Source organism: Zalophus californianus, chromosome 12 (genome assembly GCF_009762305.2).
Source record: "Zalophus californianus isolate mZalCal1 chromosome 12, mZalCal1.pri.v2, whole genome shotgun sequence".
NCBI classification, from domain to species: Eukaryota; Metazoa; Chordata; class Mammalia; order Carnivora; family Otariidae; genus Zalophus; species Zalophus californianus.
In genome coordinates this window covers 48,065,921-48,080,080 of record NC_045606.1, presented here as the reverse complement: position 1 = coordinate 48,080,080, position 14,160 = coordinate 48,065,921, and the positions used below count along the sequence as shown (strand labels likewise).

Here is a 14,160-nt window from a genome sequence, read left to right as displayed (position 1 = left end):
ATTGAAGTCAGAGTTTACCCTATGCATAACTTTTTACCAGTACTCAAGACTTGAACATTATACTCTCTTTGAAAGTCAGTAATAAGCTGTTTTTTTCAGAAAACCATGTGCAAATACCAATGAATAAAGAACGGCAAGGTCATGAGGGTATAATTGAAATAACTCACTATAAAAATGATATTTTCAAGTGGAGGAGGAGCAAGATGGCAGAGGAGTAGGAGACCTAAATTTCGTCTGGTCCCAGGAATTCAGCTAGATAGGGGTCAAACCATTCTGAACATCTAGAACTCAACAGGAGATCAAAGAAAAGAATAGCAGCAACTCTCTGAACAGAAAAGTGAAGACTTTCTGGAAGGTAGGACGTGCAGAGAAGCGAATCCGAGGAGATATTCGGTAGGATAGACGGTGGGGGAGGGGGCCTCCGTCAGCTGCTACCGGCAAGTGATAGAGCCCTGGAGCACAAAATCGGAACTTTTAGAAGTCGGCTCCACTGAGGGACATCACTCCAGTGGCTAAGCAGGGGATGGAACCCTTGCTGGGACAGTGTGGTCTCAGGACCCTCAGGGTCACAGGAAGACCGGGGGTGCCTGAGTGCGGCAGAGCTCCCAGGTATTGGAGCGGGGAAGCTGGGTGCAGAGACAGAGCTGAGGTGCGGGCTCTCAGCTCGGGGTTGCCATAAACCATGATCTATGGCACAGTCGGGCCACTGCTCCTCCAGCAGGGACCCAACAAGCAGCAGATCTGGGGAGACTCCCCTTCCTCCCCCAGGAGGAGCGGTGCGGAAGCGCACCGCAGGGATCTGCTGGGTTTGGAGACTCCACATGGGGTCGTGTGCCAGAGATAGAAACACTTGGTCACAGGCCAGGTGAGCACGGAGTGCGGCCAGAGACCAGGGAGACGGGAGTGATTGACTGCTTTTCTCTGGGGGCGCACTGAGGATGGGGCCCTGAGCTCTCGGCTCCTCCAGGGCAGAGATTGGGAGGCTGCCATTTTCACTCTCATCCTCCAAAGCTGTACTGAGAGTTTGCAGGGAACAAAAGCTCCCAAAAGCAAACCCGAGCAGATTGCTTAGCCTGGACAGACAGGGGCGGGGCAATTCTGCCTCCCGGCAAAGACATTTGGGAACCACGAAAACAGGCCCCTCCCCCAGAAGATCAGCAAGAACAGCCAGCCAGGACCAAGTTTACCAATCAATGAGAATGGCCGAATGCCAGCACTAGGGGAATACAGCAAGTAGAATTCATGGCTTTTTTCCCCCTGATTCTTTAGTCTTTCAAAGTTAATTTTTAAAATTTTCTTTTTTTTTCTTTTTCTATTTTTTTAGTTGAATTTTTCTTCTTTCCTTTTTCAACCATCTTATCAAATCCTTTTTAAAAATCTTTTTTAATTTTTCATTTTTACAGTCATATCTCTTCATTGTATTTAACCTTATTTTTTGTATATATATAAGTTTTTCTTTCTTTAAAATTTTGGGATACAGTTTCTTCTAACAGGCCAAAATATACCCTAAATCTAGTGTATGTCTTTGTCCTACTCTCCCCCGATCACATTCTCCTTTTTATTTAAATTTTTTTCATTCTTTTTCCAACCAACTTATCAATTCCTTTTTTAAAATATTTTTTTAATTTTCATCTTTACAGTCATATTCCATCCCTTCATCGTATTTACCCTTATTTTTTTTTGTGTATATATATATATATATATGTCTGTGTGTGTATATATATATATATATATATATATATGTTTTTCTTTCTTTAATATTTTGAGAGGCAATTTCTTCTAACAGACCAAAATATACCCCAAATCTAGTATGTGGCTCTGTTCTATTCACCAGCCTGATCATATTCTTTTTTATTTTTCCCCCTTTCTTTTCCCCTGGTTTTGGGTCTCTTCTGATTTGTTTAGTGTATTTTTTTCTAGGGTCATTGTCACCCTTTTAGCATTTTGTTCTCTCATTAATCTATTCTTCTGTGGACAAAATGACAAGATGGAAAAAACACCTCAAAAAAAAAGAACAAGAGGCCGTACCAACTGCCAGGGACCTAATCAATACGGACATTAGTAAGATGTTGGAACTAGAGTTCAGAATGATGATTATAAAGATACTAGCTGGGCTTGAAAAAAGCATAGAAGAAACTAGAGAATCCATTTCTGGAGAAATAAAAGAACTGAAATCTAACCAAGTCAAAATCAAAAAGGCTATTAATGAGGTGCAATCAAAAATGGAGGCTCTAACTGCTAGGATAAATGAGGCAGAAGAGAGAATTAGTGATATAGAAGACCAAATGATGGAGAATACAGAAGCTGAGAAAAAGAGAGATAAACAACTACTGGATCACAAGGGGAGAATTTGAGAGATAAGTGATACCATAAGACAAAATAGTATTAGAATAATTGGGATCCCAGAAGAAGAAGAAAGAGAGAGAAGGGCAGAAGGTATATTGGAGCAAATTATAGTGGGGAACTTCCCTAATTTGGGGAAGGAAATAGGCATCAAAATCCAGGAGGCACAGAGAACCCCCCTCAAAATCAATAAAAATAAGTCAACACCCCGACATCTAATAGTAAAACTTACGAGTCTCAGAGACAAAGAAAATCCTGAAAGCAGCTCGGGACAAGAGATCTATAACCTACAATGGTAGAAACATTAGATTGGCAGCAGACCTATCCACAGAGACCTGGCAGGCCAGAAAGGACTGGCACGATATATTCACAGCAGTAAATGAGAAAAACATGCAGCCAAGAATACTGTATCCAGCTCGGCTGTCATTGAAAAAGAGACTAATTTTAGACCCAAAGCACCTCCAGATTTAAAGTGAGGGGGTGGAAAATCATTTACCATGCTAATGGACATCAAAAGAAAGCTGGGGTGGCAATCCTTAAACCAGAAAAATTAGATTTTAAACCAAAGACTATAATAAGAAATGAGGAAAGACTCTACATCATACTTAAAGGGTCTATCCAACAAGAAGATCTAACAATTTTAAATATCTATGCCCCTAACATGGGAGCAGCCAATTATATAAGCCAATTTATAACAAAATCAAAGAAACACATCAACAATAATACAATCATAGTAGGGGACTTTAACAACCTCCCTCACTAAAATGGACAGATCATTTAAGCAAAAGATCAGGGGCGCCTGGGTGGCTCAGTTGGTTAAGCGACTGCCTTCGGCTCAGGTCATGATCCTGGAGTCCCGGGATCGAGTCCCACATCGGGCTTCCTGCTCGGCAGGGAGTCTGCTTCTCCCTCTGACCCTCTTCCCTCTCGTGCTTTCTATCTCTCGTTCTCTGTCTCTCAAATAAATAAATAAAATCTTTAAAAAAAAAAAAAAAAAAGCAAAAGATCAACAAGGAAATAAAGACTTTAAATGGCACACTGGACCAAATGGACTTCACAGATATATTCAGAGCATTCCATCCCAAAGCAACAGAATACACATTCTTCTCGAGTGCCCATGGAACATTCTCCAGAATAGATCACATCTTAGGTCACAAATCAGGTCTCAACTGGTACCGAAAGATTGGGATCATTCCCTGCATATTTTTAGACCACAATGCTTTGAAACTAGAACTCAATCACAAGGAAAGTCAGAAAGAACTCAAATACATGGAGGCTAAAGAGCATCCTACTAAAGAATGAATGGGTCAACCAGGAAATTAAAGAAGAATTTAAAAAATTCATGGAAACAGATGAAAATGAAAACACAACTGTTCAAAATCTTTGGGATGCAGCAAAGGCGGACCTAAGAGGAAAGTATATAGCAATACAAGCCTTTCTCAAGAAACAATAAAGGTCTCAAATACACAAATTAACGCTACACTTACAGGAGATGGAGAAAGAACAGCAAATAAAGCCTAAACTCAGCAGGAGAAGAGAAATCAGAGCAGAAACCAATGAAATAGAAACCAAAAGAACAGTAGAACAGATCAACGAAACTAGGAGCTGGTTCTTTGAAAGAATTAATAAGATTGATAAACCCCTGGCCAGACTTACCAAAAAGAAGAGAGGAAGAACCCAAATAAATAAAATCATGAATGAAAAGCAAAAATGAACTATTGGGTCTTCATCAAGATAAAAACTTTTGCAGAGCAAAGGAAACAGTCAACAAAACCAAAAGACAACTGAGAGAATGGGAGAAGATATTTGCAAATGACATATCAGATAAAGGGCTAGTATCCAAAATCTATAAAGAACGTATCAAACTCAACACCCAAAGAACAAATGATCCAATCAAGAAATGGGCAGAAGACATGAACAGACATTTTTCCAAAGAAGACATCCAAATGGCCAACAGACACATGAAAAAGTGCTCAACATCGCTCAGCTTCAGTGAAATCCAAATTAAAACCTCAGTGAGATATCACCTCACACCAGTCAGAATGGCTAAAATAAACAAGTCAGGAAATGACAAATGTTGATGGGGATGTGGAGAAAGGGGAGCCCTCCTACACTGTTGGTGGGAATGCAAGCTTGTGCAGCCACTCTGCAAACAGTATGGAGGTTCCTCAAAAAGTGAAAATAGAGCTACCCTATGACCCAGCAATTGTACTACTGGGTATTTACCCCAAAGATACAAATGTAGTAATCCAAATGGGCACCTGCACCCCAGTGTTTATAGCAGCAATGTCCACAACAGCCAAACTATGGAAAGAGCCAAGATGTCCATCAACAGATGAATTGGAAAAGAAGATGTGGTGTGTATACACACACACACACACACACACACACACACACACACACACACACACACACACACACACACACACAATGGAATATTATACGGCCATCAAAAAAAATGAAATCTTGCCATTTGCAATGACGTGGATGGAACTAGAGGGTATTATGCTAAGTGGAATAAGTCAATCAGAGGAAGACAAGTATCATATGATCTCACTGATATGAGGAATTTGAGAAATAAGACAGAGGATCATAGCAGAAGGGAGGGAAAAATGAAACAAGATGAAACCAGAGAGGGAGATAAACCATAAGAGACTCTTAATCTCAGGAAACAAACCGAGGGTCGCTGGAGTGGAGCGGGGTGGGAGGGATGGGGTGGCTGGGTGATAGACATTGGGAAGGGTGAGTGCTATGCTGAGTGCTGTGAAATGTGTAAGACTGATGAATCACAGACCTGTACCCCTGAAACAAATAATACATTATATGTTAATTAAAAAATAAATTTAAAAAAATGATATTTTCCAGAAACTTGAAATTTTACCTAAAAATTCCTATTATTTTCCTCACAGTGTATTTGTTTTAGTATTTTAAAAGTATGTTAAGTAACCATTAAGAAAATAAGAAATGAAAATAAACAGTTTCTCTTTGTTATTTAATGCAATTCTATATTATTGGCTCGGTCAATTCCCAAAAAGTGAGATGAATGGAGAGAGATTTGATCCCACGTTTTGAGATCATCACCTGCATGGTTCTACTTTTCTGTCTCAATATCACAGTATATAAAACAATTAGGTTCACAGAAGTAGAAGCTTACAAATGTGTGTTTTTTATTCACTGTGTTTTAGGCTGTCAGACTAATCATGAAACGCTAACAGAAATATGCTGGCTTTGGCAGAGAAAGAAGTTGTATAATTTTGGAGTTGGACAGGCTTCTATCTCAGTCACTTCCTCTCTAAGGAGACAACCGCATTGTTTGGCACAGCCTTGGTACTCAGGCAGTGGACATTGTTGTTCTGGTGTTTTTAGTTATGATTTTCTTTAGTTTTGAATTGTGCATACCTTAATGATACCTAGTATCTTAGACCTGGAAGGAATGTGATGCAACTTTGAGGACAGCCCCCTCCTTGAGCAAAGCTAATATCTAACTTATGATGTAAGTTGCCTATTTTTTTTATTTTTTCATTTACTCTTCAAAAATACAGTTAAGAAAATGAAAAGGCGTATAGGAAACTCTTAATCTCAGCTAAAAAACTGAGGGTTGCTGGAGTGGAGGGGGGTGGGAGGGATGGGGTGGCTGGGTGATGGACATTGGGGAGGGTGTATGTTGTGGTGAGTACTGTGAATTGTGTAAGACTGATGAATCACAGACCTGTACCCCTGAAACAAATAATACATTATATGTTAATAAAAAAAATAAAATGGAGAAGAAAAGAAAATGAAAAAGCAAATGACAGCCTGATAAGAACTATTCAAAACATACCTATTAGACAAAAGATTTGAATCAAGTATATGTAGAGTTCCTACAAGTCAATTACAAAAAACAAACAAAAAACAGACAATCCAGTCAAAGAAGAAACAAAAGACATGAACAGATCCCTTAGAAAATAGTTTAAATAATGAATAAAAATATGTTCAGTGTTAGAGAAATTCAAATTAAATCCACAGTGAGATAGTAAGTACTGCACACCTGTCAGAATGCCTCAAATTAAAAAGACTGGCTATACCAAGTTCTTGTGAGGATATGGAGCGATTGGAACTCTCATGCAATGCTCAAGGGAAAGGAAATTGTACATTCACTTTGGAAAAGAGTTTGGCAGTTTCTTAAAAAGTTAAAAATACACTTTATCACTTAGTCATTCCACTCCTAGGTACGTGCCCAATAGAAATGAAAGCTTATGTCTCTACAAAGACTTGCACATAAATGTCCAAAGCAACTTTATTTGTAATACAAAAGACTGGAAATGACTCAAATGTTCCTCAACAGATGAATTGATAAATAACTACAGTGTATTCAGCAATGAAAAGTAGTTAGCTGTTAAGGGACAGATGAGTAATCTGGCACTCACGGGTAGCTTCGTGGTTGGAGAAAGTGGCTATAAATAAAAGGGCAATTAATTATGAAAATATTGACATCTAACTATGAAACAAACTGAAATGTGACTGTGACTTAAAGTTCTCAAAGAAAAATTGATTTCCTGGCAAGTAGTTATTCATACTTGTGAATCCTTAGGATACTTACTCAGATACTTGTACATATGTGCATTTCATATTTCAACTATTTTCTTTTGATGCTAATTTGAAGCAAATAATGGATGACCTGGCTTTGTTATTTGTATTATTACACAAATATAAATGTGTTTAACATTTTTATGGTAATCTTTTCACATATAATATTATTTTTGTGATTTTTTTGAAGTATGTTATATTTACATTAAAAAGTCTGGCACTAGGGCGCCTGGGTGGCTCAGTTGGTTGGGCGGCAGCCTTTGGCTCCAGTCATGATCCCAGGGTCCTGAGGTCAAGCCCCGCAGCAGGCTCCCTGCTCAGTGGGAAGCCTGCTTCTCCCTCTTCCTCTGTCCCTACCCCCCACTCCTGTTCTCTCACTCACTGTGCTCTCTCTCTCTCAAATAAATAAATTAAAAATTAAAAAAAATTTAAAAACCTGGCACTAATTACAATGTAGTTTTAAGCAAAACTGATATGAGCAAAGTGGCAGAGTAAATTGATCTCCCTCTTATTTCTGCTTTAACATCTGTGTTTTTGTTGTTGTTGTTGTTTGTGTGTTTCCAAACAAGCAGGGGTCCTCTCCCTTGAGCTCCCATCCCAAGAAGCCTCTCAACCTGGAGAGACCTGCTCAACTTCACCTCTGCTAATTCAGCACTTACTCTTCAGAATTTCTCAAGCAATAAGGTAAAGGCTCTTTCCAAATTTAGAACTCCTCCTTTGAGGTAACTGTTGGTAGTCTTGAGGGCTCTTGCTAAATGCTTTCCCACTGCTTCTGGCACATACTGGATGCACTTGCTGGCCTGTGTGTGCTTGTGGGGACCATGGAACAAATGCTGGCCTGTGAGTTGTGAGTAAAGGTGGCATGTATCTGTGCACCGATTTGTGACTGTAAGACCTTACTACGACTTATTTTTCTTTTGGAATGATGATGAGAAAAGTCTCTGAATGACTGTGATGAACAGAATCCCTCTGCCCCAGCGATGGACATATTGTGTAAGTAAGAAAAAATTAAAACGTCTATTATTTTAAATCATACTGACTTGGAGGTCATTTGCTAGCCCAGCATGAGGAGCCTGTCCTGAATTGATGATGTCGCATTGTTACATTGTTTTATTTTTTTATATTACATTGTTATAGTGGCATTGTTTTAATATTCTTGGGAATGACTCTAATAGTAGATTTTTTGCCATGGGAAAGGGAACAGGAGATCCCGTGTTGGGAAATAATTGGGGCAAACAGAAGCCACATATGCACCTGAAATCATGTCATATCAACAGCTATATTTTCAGCCTACCTACAGGGTTGGTTGTTGATGATGGTTATTTTTGTGTCTTCATTTTTTGATTGAAAACAAAAATAGAGGGTGTCAGCAGAAGACTATGTCTGCCTCAAGTCCTTTTCTTTCCACAGCAATTTCTTAACATTTTGATTTTCAGACATTGAAAACAAAAGAAGCTGGTGGGAGCCATTGACTGCAGAATCCACTACTCAAAGTACAACATTGCAGGAGGGTTTCTGCTCTCTCTGACCATTGGGCTTAGTGCAAAATGAAGTATGTGGAAGCTACCTTGCAATTATAGAAAGGCTTAGAAATAAAACTCCAGAGTTTACATTGATAACATTCCCCAAGCCTCTCTGAAAAGAATTTCTGAAGCTTAAGTAGGAAAAGTGATGACAGTGGCTCACCAATAATTCTGTAAAATATGACTAATAGTACTGGAACAAGAATAAAGATTTAAAAATTTTTCGTGGGGGAGGGAATGAACACACACCCACACAATGACCAGTCTTTGGTTGTAGACAAATAAGATCTAACTGCTTACCTGCCAGAAAGTCAAAAACTTTTTTATGGACCATTTTTTAAATATACTGTCAAGTCTTTCCCAAAATAAAGTGAGATGTCAAATCAGCAGAGAATTAAAATATATTTATTAAAAAAAAACTCAAGCAGAAGGGCATCTGATGTTTTACAGACATTCCAACACCTTCAGGAAATTTGAACTCACACCAAAGGGTCTGATAGTCATTTGAGTCTCCATCTGTACCAGAGCACATGTGCACACGCAATGCACATTGAATCACTCCAGTGGAAAAAAAAAAAAAAAAGAACAACAACCCTGGTTTTAAATTATAGAAGTCTTCTACCATTCTTCTTAACCACAAAGTCTTTGGCAGCTTGAAATAGAGTGACTTAGAGTGATCTGGTCATAAAGCTTCCTTTGGTGCTAGAAGCCACAATGCTGAGCTACAAGCAACTGCCGCTCCAGGGACACAGTGACTATAAACTAACCCAGAAGAAATCTAAGACAGGGACAATTTTGGAAGCAAACTAAGAAAGAGGCATGACTTGTCCTGATTTGTCTAGAGAATCACTTCTCAATTTCATCATTTGCTTCATGTTGTCAGCTAGATGCCAGAATTTGGATGTGCTAAGGTTATTTTTCATACTTCTTCCTTGTAACCAAAGACATTCCTGCCATTTTCAAATTCTTGAAATATATAGAGCAATCTTCTAATATATATTGTGGGAGTGAAATACTTAGAAAGTTTGGATTTCACTGGAGTAAATTCACTATAAAATTGTTTAGGAGAAGTTTATGTTAAAGACATTAAATTAATTGCTACCATTTATTATAATTTTATTGTCCTGGGTATGTGCTACCTAACATGCATCACCACATTTATTCTTTATGGTAAACCTGCTGTTAGTATCCCCATTCTATAGATGAGAAAACTGAGTTTTAACAACACTGCTATTTGTTCAAGGTCACATAGCTTAGAACCCCACAGAAGACAGGATCCGAACTTAGTCCTAACTCTTAACTACCTTTCTCTTGCTGTCTTAAATACTTCTTCATTCATACTTTTATAAAATGTTAGTTTCTCTTAAAAGGAACATCTATGCATCTTTGAAAATGATAATTAGTATTTATATCAGAGTTTTCTTTGGAAAGGAGATGCAGATGGTTGAATGCTTGAAAGCGCAGAGTCTGAAGCAAGGACCACCATTTCCCAGCTGTGAGATGATAAGTGAATCACATACCTCCCCTGTGCTTCCATTTCTGTGCATGTAGCCTTCTTGTGGAGATGTATTTATTTTATATGTATAAAGCCCTAAACATGTTCAGTGGAAAGTATGCAAATGTAGGTGTTATTATGAATGTGTCTGAATATCATATTCACATATTTAAATAAATCATAACCCACAGATAAGTTATCCCAGCTCAGCCTACCCAAATGACACCGAAAATCTTTTTCTTTTTTCTTTTTTAAGGAGGTTAAATGGAAACCTCACTGCAGCTCTGACTCAAGTCCCAGCCCAACGCAGGATGCAATGACAAAGTGATGGTGTGCCACATTGGCTCATAAACTTTTAACTCAGACTCTGCCCCCTCAACCCTCCCCCCCCCAAAAAGAAACATGACATATTAATCCTGTTCTGAACTTTATCTTACATTTCCACAGGCTCTTTGGGCCATCTCATTTGATACAGTTCAAATTTCCTGCTGGTCAGGTAGCACTAATATCTGCTTTTCCCTTTTATTCCTGCCATATCATCTCAGGGCTTTCTTCACTGAGGACGCAATTCCAGATTTGGGGTGAAAATTGAAACTGTAGAGCAGCAGAGGGGGCAGCAAAGCGAGGAGAATGGAAGGACTCATTAATCAGGATCCAGAACTGCCACTGATTAGAACTCTGGGAAGTGGGGCACATTCTTCCCCCAGGGTGAATGTGGAAGTGTTTGCCTTCTTTCTTCTTTTCTCTTTTCCTGTGGTGCCTCAAAAAATGTGCAAGTTCTGGCTCCTAGCCAGTGGGTTGATTTCTTTGTTTAAGGGAAAGTGTAAAGTATTTTCACATTAAATGAAGAACTTCAGACATCTCCAGGAATCTGTCCTTTGAGGGCTTGTTAAAATCCAACAAAGACCCATTTATACTTTAAGAGAAGCTCTTCTTCCTTCTGTGGGTTGCCTTGGGGATTTTCATTTCTTTCTGCAATACCACTCCATTTTGTCTTAGCTCCTCCTCTCAGAAGTACGGTCAAATGCATTTTTTAAAATTTTAAGCCCTCAGATCTTTCTTATTCTTGCTTAATCTAATCTGTGTTATTAGTATTCATGTTTTAAAAAAATAAAACCAAAGACATTTGAGTTGGTTTTAACTGCCTTCACCCTTGCCTAGGGGTGATAGAAATGTTTATTCTTGAATTTTAAAGTCACAAATGTCATGAGAGGTTTACTAAGAAAACTAGTTTTCTCTGAGTTTGTGATTTCTCATTGCAAATTTCCTAAGACTCCTATGTATCTTAAGTCTTCACAAGAGGTATCAGAAAATAAATTTAAGAGTAAATGTCCAAATGAAAGTTAATTCCTGCCCCCTATAATTATCAGGACACACACCTGTGTCTTGCCTTTTTGGGTGGTGAGTAAAAAATATTCTTGGGGGCGCCTGGGTCACTCAGTCAGTTAAGTGTCCAACTCTTGGCTTTGGCTCAGGTCCTGATCTCATGGCTTGTGGGATCGAGCCCTGCATGGGGAGCTCTATGCTCTGTGGGAGTCTGCTTGGATATTCTCTCCCTTTGCCCCTTCCCTGACTCTCTCTTTCTCTCCCCCACTCTCTCTCAAATAAATAAATAAACCTTTAAAAAAATATTCTTCACAAGAGTGAAGAAGATTGTAAACTTTGGGAAGTTAGAGTTCATTTGCTGCTGCATGCCCTTTAGCCAGCAGAGTGCCTTGCCTATATTAGACACTCAAAACATGTTGTCTGAAGGAATAAATGAATAAATTTTAAAATGATACAATATCTAGTCTTAAAAACAGTTTTGAATTCATTCTTTTACCTCTTATTTTTATTTTTTTACTTAAATGCAATAATTAATATACGATATATTAATTTCAGAAGTAGAGGTCAGTGATTCATCGGTCGTATATATTACCCGATGCTCATTACAACTTTTATCTCTTATTATTAAGCACTTGAACTTGCTCCCACCACCATTTGTATGTTAATTCACCATGGGCTGTACACCATGACATCTCGTAGGAAAGAAACGAACACAGCATTTCTCACTAATGTAGTAGACTCACGTTGTATTTCTAGGTCTTCTTGGGTATCATGCCTGTAAGATCAATGCAGCATGGACATTTAGGTCTACCTGGCTGCATGGTCTACCTGCAGTTGTTATCAGTGGCCATCTCAGAATTGTACCCAGTGACACACTCAATTTTGTACCTTTGGTGTAACATCTGAAGAATTAGACTTTATCATTGTTGGAGAAGTCCCACTTGATACTAAAAAAAATATTTAAATGAGATTATTTCCTCCCTAATTACATTTTTTAATTCCTCTGAGATAATATAAACTGATTATGTGCAAGATGATGGTTAGTTTTCTCACTGCATAAAGAAGATGGAAGTAATGTCACTCATGTAATTTAATTGACTACAAAATTACTTATTTTAACCATTAGCAGAACTTCTATGAGAATTTTGAGGGAAAAGTTTAAACGGTGAAACTAGAAAATATTTATCTAAAATATATCTATCATCTTTCTGTCAATCAATCATCTATCTATCCTATTTATAAGATGAGCAGCCAAGGTTGAGAACCACTCCCATAACAAATCAGTTCTTCCTTGAGGACACTGTTTTTCAAAAGCCCTCTTAATTAGTGCTTTTTCTCCTCCACACTCTCATACCCCGAGGCCTGGAGATGGGGCAAATGCACTTATTTCTCTTTGTCACTTCCAGGCAACCTTTCCTCATTCTTTCCAGTTTTATTTATTTTTTATTTTTTTAAAGATTTTATTTATTTATTTGAGAGAGAGAATGAGATAGAGAGAGCATGAGAGGGGGTAGGGTCAGAGGGAGAAGCAGACTCCCTGCTGAGCAGGGAGCTGGATGCGGGACTCCATCCCAGGAGCTTGGGATCATGCCCTGAGCCGAAGGCAGTCGCTTAACCAACTGAGCCACCCAGGGGCCCAGTCTTTCCAGTTTTAAAGCTCACGTTGTGAACTCATATTACTGTTCCTTGTTGGAGTCATTTGCAGACTTCCAGGTCATTCTCCTTTTTCCCTTAAAGAGATAAAAGTCACTGTGTCCTAAACTGCTCCTCTCTTATCCTTGATCATTTCAAAATCTATGTAGATACTGCTTCAATCTAGCTTTCCTGTGCCTTGAGCTCATTTCCCTAAAACGATCATCTTCCGTCAACATAGGACAATCTCAGGTTATATCATATAGTTTCTTTTTACTAGCAACCCTTAATTTCCAAAACTTTCAATTTCAATCTCTCTCCATGACCTTTACTTTTTGTTTTACCAGTTCAAACATATTTATATCCTACTAGGGTCAAAATCACTTGATCATACCACTTTTTTGTTGTTACCCTACGAATTCCCTTTCTTTTTCACCCAACTTACATTCCATGACTCATCCTCATAATTACTCCCTGTTTCCTTGTATTGTATCTGTATTACAGAATTTCATCCATGCTCAATCCATGGTTAAATTCATCTTTCTACCTACTATACATCTGCTCTCATACAGCTGAATATGGCTGCAGAAAATCACAACCATAATGATGGTCTTCCTTTAAATTTATGACCTCTAATCTCAAGTGGGCTCTTAATGTTGCGTGGCAATCATATTATATTTCCTTAGTCCATTCATTCTCCCACTCTCCCTGAAAAAAATATTCCCTACTTTTTCTTCTCTCCTCAACTTCCCTACAGTTGATGACTGTGTTTCCAGAGAAAATAGAAACGAGCAGAAAAGAGGTTCTACAAGCTTCTACCATAATAACTAAGCACCTACTTTCATCCGTTCCTTTGACAGTGGTTGACTTAAGGTGTTCCCATCTAAACACAATTCCTCCACTTGGCAGGAGACTGCTTGCTTTCTCTTCTACTTCTAGACATTGTTCTCCCTCCTTTATCATTTCCCTCCACTTTCTACTCGATCATTTATATCAGCATACAAACATGCTCTTATTTCTCTCATCTGAAAAAAATTATTGACCCTGTCCCCAATTAGCTACCACTGAATTTCTCATTCCTTTTTATATAAAAACTTTCAAAATGTTGTCTAAATTAATAGTCCCCAGTTCTTCTCCCCTTTCTCTTGTAAACCCTTTCTGGTTAAGCTTTGAACTTACCACTCTAATGAAATACCTTTTATTAAATCACCAGTGACCTCCATACTGCTAAATCAAAATCAGTTTTCATGTACTGTCTCACTTGACCCATCATCA

At 38.5% G+C, this 14,160-nt stretch overlaps 1 long non-coding RNA gene across 1 annotated transcript in view; it reads left to right on the top strand.

Moving 5' to 3' along the window:
- Positions 1 to 7,895, top strand: part of LOC113911466 — a 65,126-nt gene extending 57,231 nt beyond the window's left edge. The window contains exons 9-10 of the long non-coding RNA XR_003516476.2: positions 7,482 to 7,593; positions 7,848 to 7,895. This is a non-coding gene — a long non-coding RNA (uncharacterized LOC113911466). The remainder of the gene's footprint in view (positions 1 to 7,481; positions 7,594 to 7,847) is intronic.
- The last annotated feature ends 6,265 nt before the right edge of the window (positions 7,896 to 14,160 follow it).